The sequence below is a fragment of the Haematobia irritans genome, chromosome 2 (assembly GCF_050003625.1).
Source record: "Haematobia irritans isolate KBUSLIRL chromosome 2, ASM5000362v1, whole genome shotgun sequence".
In the NCBI taxonomy this organism is placed as follows: Eukaryota; Metazoa; Arthropoda; class Insecta; order Diptera; family Muscidae; genus Haematobia; species Haematobia irritans.
The window spans coordinates 147720593-147730975 of NC_134398.1; the positions used below are offsets into that span (position 1 = coordinate 147720593).

At 27.8% G+C, this 10383-nt stretch overlaps 1 protein-coding gene and 1 long non-coding RNA gene across 3 annotated transcripts in view; one reads left to right on the plus strand and one right to left on the minus strand.

Moving 5' to 3' along the window:
- Positions 1–10383, plus strand: part of crp (transcription factor cropped) — a 43572-nt gene that overhangs the window by 23593 nt on the left and 9596 nt on the right. The window lies entirely within an intron of this gene.
- LOC142226500 (uncharacterized) lies at positions 344–1235 on the minus strand. The gene is made up of 3 exons (XR_012719686.1): positions 1088–1235; positions 653–854; positions 344–586 (listed from the first exon to the last, which is right to left on the minus strand). It is a non-coding gene; the product is annotated as an uncharacterized LOC142226500 (long non-coding RNA).

Sequence of the window (10383 nt, forward strand, 5' to 3'; positions counted from 1 at the left end):
CCAAATTTTATTTTTATAGAAAATTTTGTCAAAATTTTATTTCTACCCGTGTAAAAATTGGTGGATCTGACCAGATATTATTAGATCTGCCGCCATATCTGATTAGATACGGTAGTATATCTAGGCAGATATGGTCAGATCCGAAAAATGGTAATATCTGATCAGATCTAATTCTAAAGGAGTTAGATCTGACCAGATCTCAAATTTGGCCCACATCTAATTATATCTAATCTGATATAATTAGATGTTAATATATATAATTATATATAATTTTATCTACAAATTGTAACACTTCCCCGTTACATATAATATTACCCTATTTAATAAAACGAATTATATAATATACTATATTAATAATGGTAAAACTGTATTATTTAAATTACTATTGAGATCGTACATTTTATGTATGTTAAATAACTTAAGTTTTAGAATTCATTAAAAACAAAAAAAAAAAAAACAAACAATAGTGGTCTATTTACTACTTTTGTCGTTTGATCTCGCCAAGACGTTGGGACATTGCCCTCTCGACGTTTTTTTTTCGATTGTGGCTCCCAATTCCGCTCTTTCGCAACCCGGAATCAAAAATCTAAAGACAGAAAAAGATTTATCAGTTAATTTGAAATTTATAGATTTGGTATAAGGGTATACTTACCAACAATAGCTTCTCTGGCCCTGTAATTTAGGGCAAAAACGGGTTCTAACTGTCTCTCCAAACCCTGTGCCCTTGGGGGTTGTCCACGCCTTCCAGCAACTTGAATACGCCTTGCAGCAACTTGCGAAGCCTTGCGGGACGTCCCCAATGCCATGTTGTGAATGATGGCACGACAATATATGTTATTCCCAAAACATATCATCTGTAAAGAAACAAAAATAAAATTACTTAATTATTCATGGTTATGTTGAAATCATTTTATTCATTATTCCACAAAACATTTATATTTCTATCAAATCTTATCAACCTATGGATGGGAAGCATCCAGAGCATTGCAAAATATATAATTTTGTCTAAATTCATTGTTTCAAAAAAAGTAAAAGTAGGTCCAACAAAACACTTTTAACAACTATTAGATTTGCTCTTGATACTTACCTTTTCATCAAAATTGCTGCCAAGAAACTCTCCTCATCATCACTACATTGGACGGATTGCTCTACCGTAATTTCTGGTAAAGCCTGGCTTTGTTTTAGAGCTTCTAGTTGATCCTCCGTCTCCCTTATGTTCTTTTGTAGAAACTCAATTTCATTTTCCTGAAAGAAAAACCATTTATTTTTATATTTATATATAGATAATAACAAAACACAAAACTTACCTCGTCACTGGACGTAGTTATGAGAAGATATTAGATTTTTATATGAAATAAAAATATCAAACTCGCATTATCAAATATTTGATATATATTTTTTTTCAAATTTAATAACACAGGCGTTGCTAATGGTGATAGTTATGGGGTGACATTTTTGAAAACAAAAAGACAGTTGTGTCTGAAAGTTAAGCATTTTATGAAGACACTTTAAAATGATATTTAAAAGGGTTTCTTGAAACTGTCGCAACATATAAAGATTGTTTGGTTATGTTCACCACTTGTTTTGATGTGCGACCAAACATACGTGCTTGTAACCAAGTATATCACGTTAATATTCTCGTAACAAACACATTATTTTTAAACACAAACATATACAAATAGTTTTTTATCCGTGTTACAGAACTGGTTCATGATTTAATGCGATATATATATAATTAGATATGGTGCTATATATAGTATATATAATTAGATATGATGTCATATATGAAGATATACAATTAGATCTTACCAGATATGACTGATATAAATAGATATAACAACATATATAATTAGATCTTAAATCAGATCTAATCATATATAACACTATACATAACATATCTCTGTAGATCTATTTATATCTACAACCATATCTGAGCAGATATAATTATATATACTTTGATATTATTAGACATGATTAGATCTCTCAATTTTTACACGGGTATAGAAAATTTTGTCAAAATTTTATTTCTATAGAAAATTTTGTCAAAATTTTATTTCTATAGAAAAATTGGTCAAAATTATATTCCTTTAGAAAATTTGGTCAATATTTTATTTCTATAGAAAATTTGGTCAAAATTTTATTTCCATAGAAAATGTCAAAATTTTATTTCTATAGAAAATTTTGTAAAAAATTTATTTCTATAGAAAATATTGTCCAAATTTTATTTTTATAAAAAATTTTGTCAAAATTTTATTTCTATAGAAAATTTGGTCAAAATTTTATTTCTATAGAAAATTTGGTCAAAATTTTATTTCTATAGAAAATTTTGTCAAAATTTTATTTCTATAGAAAATTTTGTCAAAATTTTATTTCTATAGAAAATTTGGTCAAAATTTTATTTCTCTAAAAAATTTGGTCAAGATTTTATTTCTATAGAAAATTTTGTCCAAATTTTATTTCCATAGAAAATGTTGTCAAAATTTTATTTCTATAGAAAATTTTGTAAAAAATTTATTTCTATAGAAAATTTTGTAAAAATTTTATTTCTATAGAAAATTTTGTCCAAATTTTAGTTCTATAGAAAATTTTGTCAACATTTTATTTCCATAGAAAATTTTATCAAAATTTTATTTCTATAAAAAATTTTGTCAAAATTTTATTTCTAAAGAAAATTTTGTCAAAATTTTATTTCCATAGAAAATTTTGTCAAAATTTTATTTCCATAGAAAATTTTATCAAAATTTTATTTCTATAGGAAATTTTGTCAAAATTTTATTTCTACAGAAAATTTTGTCAAAATTTTATTTCCATAGAAAATTTTGTCAAAATTTTATTTCCATAGAAAATTTTATCAAAATTTTATTTCTATAGGAAATTTTGTCAAAATTTTATTTCTACAGAAAATTTTGTCAAAATTTTATTTCTATAGAAAATTTTTCAAAATTTTATTTCTACAGAAAATTTTGTCAAAATTTTATTTCTATAGAAAATTTTGTCAAAATTTTATTTCTATAGAAAATTTTGTCAAAATTTTATTTCTATAGAAAATTTTTCAAAATTTTATTTCCATAGAAAATTTTGTCAAAATTGTATTTCTATAGAAAATTTTTCACAACTTTATTTCTATAGAAAATTTTTTCAAAATTTTATTTCCATAGAAAATTTTTTCAAAATTTTATTTCTATAGAAAATTATTTCTATAAAAGTTTATGAAGTACCTTTTTGTTGGAGTGAAATATTTTAATCTATCAACCAGTAAAAAATCTACCAAGTATGGTAGAATTCTACCAATTGTGGCAGCCGTGATTTATACGCAAATCGCTTGTTTCAATATATAATTAATTTGTTTTTGTTTGAATTATAATTAATGAATATAATTTATTTGTTTTTGTTTGAATTAATTTTTGGTAAAATATTTCAAACTAAAAATCTACGGAAATGGTACGTTATGACAAAAAGGTAGCACATGAAAGTTCAAGACATTTTTACATTGCACAGTTTATTCTTTACCAACATTACTTTCATCTCTGGTAAATATATTTTAAAATATTTTTAAAAATCATCAAACTTGATTTCATAGAATTCGGTCAAAATTTTAAGACGTAAGAATTTTTTTCTGGGTGCATCTTAAAAGATACAACAGTGCGTATTTAAGTCCGATTTTTAAATTTTATTGAATTATCTTATAACAAAATCTGAAATGTTTGTAATTGCCAAGAAAAAAAACAGTAAAATGTGTATTGCATTAAAAAGGGCACAGAAATGCAAAAAGTATGGCATTTAGCGGCACAAATGTGACATCATATTGAGAAAGGTGGCAAAAATTGTCACTATAGTGATGCTGCCCTTAATGTGGTACACAGAAAAATATCACCAAAATATTTATAATTTTTTCTATTTAAAGGCCGGTATGCGCATCTTGCGAAAAATTTCCTTCCCATAAGAAATGCATTGTCATTTGTGCTAACGAAATTTTCGGTGGCGTTCAATTTCGTAAGCTGTGCACATCTAATGAAAATTTTTGTTCATAACAGAGTTGTCAAAAGCATATTTTGGAGAGATGTTGACAACTCATGACAGCAAATATTTAATTTATTACAATTTGAGTTATTTTGTTTTTTATTCGATCTTTTTTTGTTTAAATAATATTCTATATTTTATTACAATCATTGTGTGAGTAAATTTTTTAAGAGGTCTGTAAATAATCAACAATTTATTTGAGGAATATTTGGAACAAATATTTACTATTTTAAAATTTGTGTGCATTATACACAAACCGTTTTTTGTTGTAGACTTAAATAAATTTTTGCTACCGAAAATTTCGCAAGAGGTGCATACCGGCATTAAGAAGTTGATTGAAGTTGAAAACATTGTATCAATTAATAAATTCATTGATACAATTACATGTTTAATCAAGATAGAAACATTAAGTTAATTAAGTCAATGATGGAAAATTATTAATTTTTAAATTAAAAAAAAAAAATAATTGATAAAATGAACTTTTTAATCAAACTCGAAAGACTAATTAAAACTGTGATTGAAGACATTTCAATTAAAAAATTAATTGTATCAAATAATTTTGTGATTGAATCAGTATTTTTTTTTTGTGTAATATTCTGCCCCTGGTATATAGTTTTTGGTGCTCACCATTCCTTCGTCATTTCTTATATTGTTGTAAAGAGATCTGGAGCACAACCACCACCTATCATTAACATTTAATCGTTTGTTTTTACTCCTGGTAGTTTTTCCTCAACAACATCTCCTCACACATATTTCTATGTTGATGATGGGAGTCAACAAAGACTTGTAACTCCATGTAATATTCAACTTTCTTCTTCCAAACATGGTTAATTTCTCTCTCTAGCTCTCTCTCTATACATATGTTTCAGGCCATCTGTTCTTTAATGTATATATATTATATACATTTTGTCCACTATGTTTGTATATAGTACTATGTAACCAGCGTAAATAGTAAATGAGCTTGTCCCGGTTTCAATATTTGCTTCGCACAATAACCCCAAAATTTGTGTGGATACCTATATTTTAAGACAGGGACGACGACGACGGTATACGTATATATATTGGCTCCAAAGAGATGATTTTTATACGCCCGTTTTCATAGATTTTTAGCACATGCGCCCTGTATTTGTAGTACAGCCATCGTGTTTTCCTCAATCATTCGAATCCATATAGATATGGAAAACAAAATATTCAAATGCATATTTGTGCAATATATAAATACCATGTTTAACCCCAATAATTATTTATATAATAAGTGCACTATATATGCACATTAGTTAAATCAAAAAACAAAAAACATCTTTTGTTATTCATAGAGTAGTGATGAAATATTTGACTTGTCGGCTTCTGTGTTCAAAAAACGGCTTAAGCGATTTTGTATATACAAATGTATATACATAATTAATTATTGTATTTAGCCTATAGCAATTTAACCGTTGTGCCCCTTTATTGACAACTTTGTCCTTTTTTAAGCGATTATACTCCTTTAATGCATTAAAGGCCAAACATGATACCAATTGATAACACGTTTTTTTAGAATCTTGCAGAATATCATTTTTGTTTAAATGCTATCCTTTTAAAAATGCCTGGAAGAATTTACTTTCGATTTTACGAAAGTAAAATAGAGCTGAGATCATAGTTAGACTAGAGGTGTGCACGTGAGTAATATTTTACTCACGCTCACGCACACTCCCAATGGAAAAATCTTACTCACGCACGATATTTTTTGGTAGGACTCACGAATAATTTAACGAGTAATTTACTTAACGGACCTGACTGAAAACATGAGCATTATTAAAATCGAGAGCTTTATTAAAATTTCAACATCTTAAGCCTAGTATTAAGATCACGTTTTCGCACGAAAAACTGTTTTACTCTACATAAAAAAACGTTAGCGCGGAATAAATCCGAGATTTTTGTTTTGAGCATTTTCCAACAAAATACAGCCCGGAATTTTTCGAATAAAAAAATAGGCAGGCATATTATTTCGCATAAATAAATTAGCATCCCTGGGTTTGGGACCCTATTTACGGAGATAGATGAAGATATTCGGTTTTCGCAGAAACGAACTTAGTACTAAGCATTAGGTGTCATTAAAAATGAAAGCGAACTCAACACGTAACCCTATTTATGTTAGTGAGCAGGATTATTTTCGTGAGCATATTTTTTCCGAAATTCGTTACTCACGCACATTTACGACGAGATTATTTTCGTGGATAACGCACGACATTTTGTTAGTTAATCGCGCCCACTCACGCCGTTGCCATCAGCGTAACTGTCGTGAGTCACGACAATTTTGTGTCACGTACACACTTCTAAGTTACGGTACGGTCATACTGGGCAAATATTTGACAGAAATCGAAAAAGAATTCGTTGCCAGTCAAACCAGCAATCATTTTTAGCTCATATTTGATATATTACATCACGATAAAATTGTCTTTTAAAAATGATATTCAGATATTTTGAAAGTGCTCTAGGACAAAAGTTTAACACTAATTTTATGCTCGACCAAAGAATCTGCATTTATCCAAAATTTGATAATTTCTCACGAACCGGCCTTTGCTGTGATGACGCCAATTAACCGGCTTTAATTTTTAAATTTTTATTTAGTTGCTTAACGTTGGTTTTAAGAGAGATTTATCTTGTCTTGAGTTTTCAGTGGCAATACATTCTTAATTTTGTCGTGAAAAAATCTTTCCTAAAGAAAAAATATTGTATTATCATCAATTTATCGAATCTTGAATGTTGGATGTCCCGAAAAACCTGCAAGCTTAGTATTCAAACACTTTATCAACAAATGTTAAACAAAAGGAAATCTTAACTTTTTAAATTATACATTTTTTTTTTTATTTTTTTATTTATTTTATTAAAAAAAATGTGCGTCTTCGGCCGAATATTGAATTATTTCCCGAACATTGGCTTCGGCCAATCCATCCATTTCGGTGGAGCTCATTTAGATACCATGAAATTTTTGAATACATTTATTAATTACTCTATTTAGAGTACTCTATTTAGAGTAATTTAAAAAAAGGAAGGGATATGAATAATTTTGATGTTTAACATCCTAATCTCGGGGTTGATTAGTAGTTACTTATACATTTTCGATTGTACTACATACAATCAGTTCAGTTTTGTGTATTAGATTTGGGAAACCGGATTATGATGTGTTTTTATTTATTTTTAAAGATTTTATTTTTATTTTTTTTTTCTGACGCCTATTGCTAGGATATATTATTACTGTGTAAAATACCATGATGTTGGCCACTAGGCCTTTGTATTATATTGAATAAATAAATAAATAAAACAAAAAAATTAATAATCTTGGAAATAAACCCATGAAATTTTTTATGCAACACAGTCGTTCTAACAATTGCACCTCTTGGGCTCTTTACATTTTGTTATACTCTTCGATCAATTTGTAGAGGTATGCACCCCTAAATGTTCAGTGCTACGTGTTTAGCACCAAAATAGAAGGATTAAAATGAATTTGAAAAAGATATTCGTTTAAAAAGTAAAAAAGCTTTTATCTGTTACATAAATTTTTCGATTGAAATATTTTTTTTTTTTGGGGTTTTATTATTTTTTATTGGCATGACTGAAGTAATTTTAAGTGAAAAAATAGTTTTTTCCCCGAATTAAAATTGGTCTATCTGTCATATAATGTTAGATCTAGGCCATATCTGGTTCGAGAGTTATGATAGAAATATTTTAAACGATCATTTTAAAATGCGGTAAATTTTATTCTTTCACATTACGTCTCAAATACTTTCGGTGATAATTAGCATACATTTTCGGAATCAAAACGATCACTCAAATTAAAGAAAATAATGAATGTATTAATTTAGCGCTTATATCAATTCACAAATGTGTGAAATGAATGCAAAGATACAATACAACATGCTTTCTATCTGGTGTGCATTTAAAATGACCATAATCTTGATTAAGCGACAAAATGTCTAAATGATTGCCTGATTTTGTACTGCTTTTATATTGTTTACCACAACCTGATGACAATGATGATGATAGTTGGATTGTGCTGCATTTCAATGACACATTTGTTTTGTTAACTAACTGGCTAACATTTCTAATAATATAGAAGGCAAATGCCGCAAAAATCGGTTAAATTTACAAAGAATGTTGTCGCGCCGGATTTAATTATTGTTTTGCAGTGTTAATAGTTTTAGTTTTTTTTTTGCAAACTTTAGATTTATTTTTAAACTAAGAAACAACACACGACCGACATGTCCGTATTTGGTGAGAGTGAGAGGCTAAAGACATGCAGGCAGGTCTGTCTGGGCTGGAGTATATATGTGTGTAGTAGTATTTATAGTAAAGAAAAACTAACTGTGTTTTGTAGTTTTTTTTTTTAATGAATGGATGAATGAATTGTGTAGTATTCGTGCATTCATTGCGACTACGACGGTTGGTATTTATACCTATATGGGATGCCTGCTTATAGTTATCGTAACAGCTGCCTCCCAAAAGCAGTGTATGGTGGATACGGAGAGGTGGCCCGGTCGTCCCATTGCTTCTACGAAGACCTTTCAGCTGACGGTACAATCACAGTAGAATGCAATATGTTGTTTATGTTTGGTCATAAAAACAAAATTGTTAAATGAAATGTTGTTGGTGTTTGTGTTCGGAGGGGGCTATCTCTTATGGAGCACTAGAGATTATTGGAAAGTCGTTAAAAATATTGGTATAAGACAAGAAATGAAAGCTAAATTTGTATTGCATATAGAATTGATTGATTGATATATGTCTTGCGTTGTTGCTGCGGTATTGAAGAAAGTATGCAAAACGCATTTTCGGCAGCACATAAAACAAGAAGAGATGTGTACATTTGCTTATTTCACCTGATCTATTATCATTCTTCAAGTAAACCTTGTTTAATCTATTTTTCGTCTATTGTCTTTTGACAATTTTCCAATTTACATATATGATTTATAAACAAATTAAAAATTTTTAAATTAAACTTTCTGACCCACACATTTCTGCTTTTGCTTAGAGAAACTAATTATTTATGTAAATCTAAATTTTCAAAATTTTGAAGTTTCAAAACTCCATATTCAAAGAAATTTTCGTAAATAAATAAAAAAAAAAATTATGGTGAAAGTTCAATTATATCTGCGATGGATGTATATCCGAATAAAATAAGTATTCCCTTAAAAATCTTGAAATTTTTCATGTATATTATTTAAAAATTAAAAAAAAAATAAAAATATTGTAAAAAATATATATTGATTCAACTTATTTTTGGTAATTTTTGTAACCCAGCTGATTACAGAAAAGTTCAAAGAAGACGGTGGAACATACATGTTTAACATATTTTATAACTGTTATATTTCCACAGAAAGTGATAATTGAAATCACGATAATGATAGTATCGATCACCGTTTTAATTGGGCATAAAACTACTTGATTAAAAAATTAATTGATTTCATTAGCAAATTTCAATTAATTTTTTAATTGATGCAATTAAAAATTTTATTGATGTTGATTTGATGGCAAAACCCATTTAATTTTTGTAATTAAGAACATAACTATTTTCATTTACTTTCTTAACCGACTTACGGCCATTTTCATGTAGCTCCGTTAGACTTTAACTCCCAGTTAACAGAAAGTAAAATGGATATATCTTCTCTCTGGTTTATTTTAACTGAAAAATTGTAACAGTCAAGTTCCTAACTGGCATATGGAATATATAGCTAAGATGACATATATGTCCAAATTACGGTTTAAAAGTTCATTAGCTAACGTACCACTAACGGAGCTTCATGAAAATGGGGGTTAGTGTTTTTAGTTTAAATAAATATTGGTTGTTTGAAATAAATTTGTAATTAAAAAATTTTCCATCATTGTTTTTTTTTTTTTTAACTGACACAGAAAAAAATTTCACGAAAATTTTTTCAATTAAAGTCTTATTGAGTTTTAAACATATTCACTTAAAAATTTAATTGATTCAACAAATTTTTTAATTAAAACAAATAATTTTTTAATTGAATCAATTAATTTTTTAATTGACTTTAAATTAATTTTTAAGTGACTTTCAATTAATTTTCTGTGGTTGAAGATTGGATCAATTAATTTAGTGATTGAATCAGAAATAAAAATTTTGTGTGTGACAGTCTTCCGATTTTGATTAAAAAATTAATTGATTAACTTAATGTTTCTATATTGATTAAAAATTCAATTGTATCAATTAATTTATTAATTCAACCATTTTTTAACTTCAATCAACTTTTTAATTGGAAACCTTTTGGTGATATTTTTTCTTTCTGTGTAATAGCCAACTATAACAAAACAAATTTTACAATCGCCGTCCAGTTGCGCCGCCAATTCTAGACGCTGTCTACCAATTTT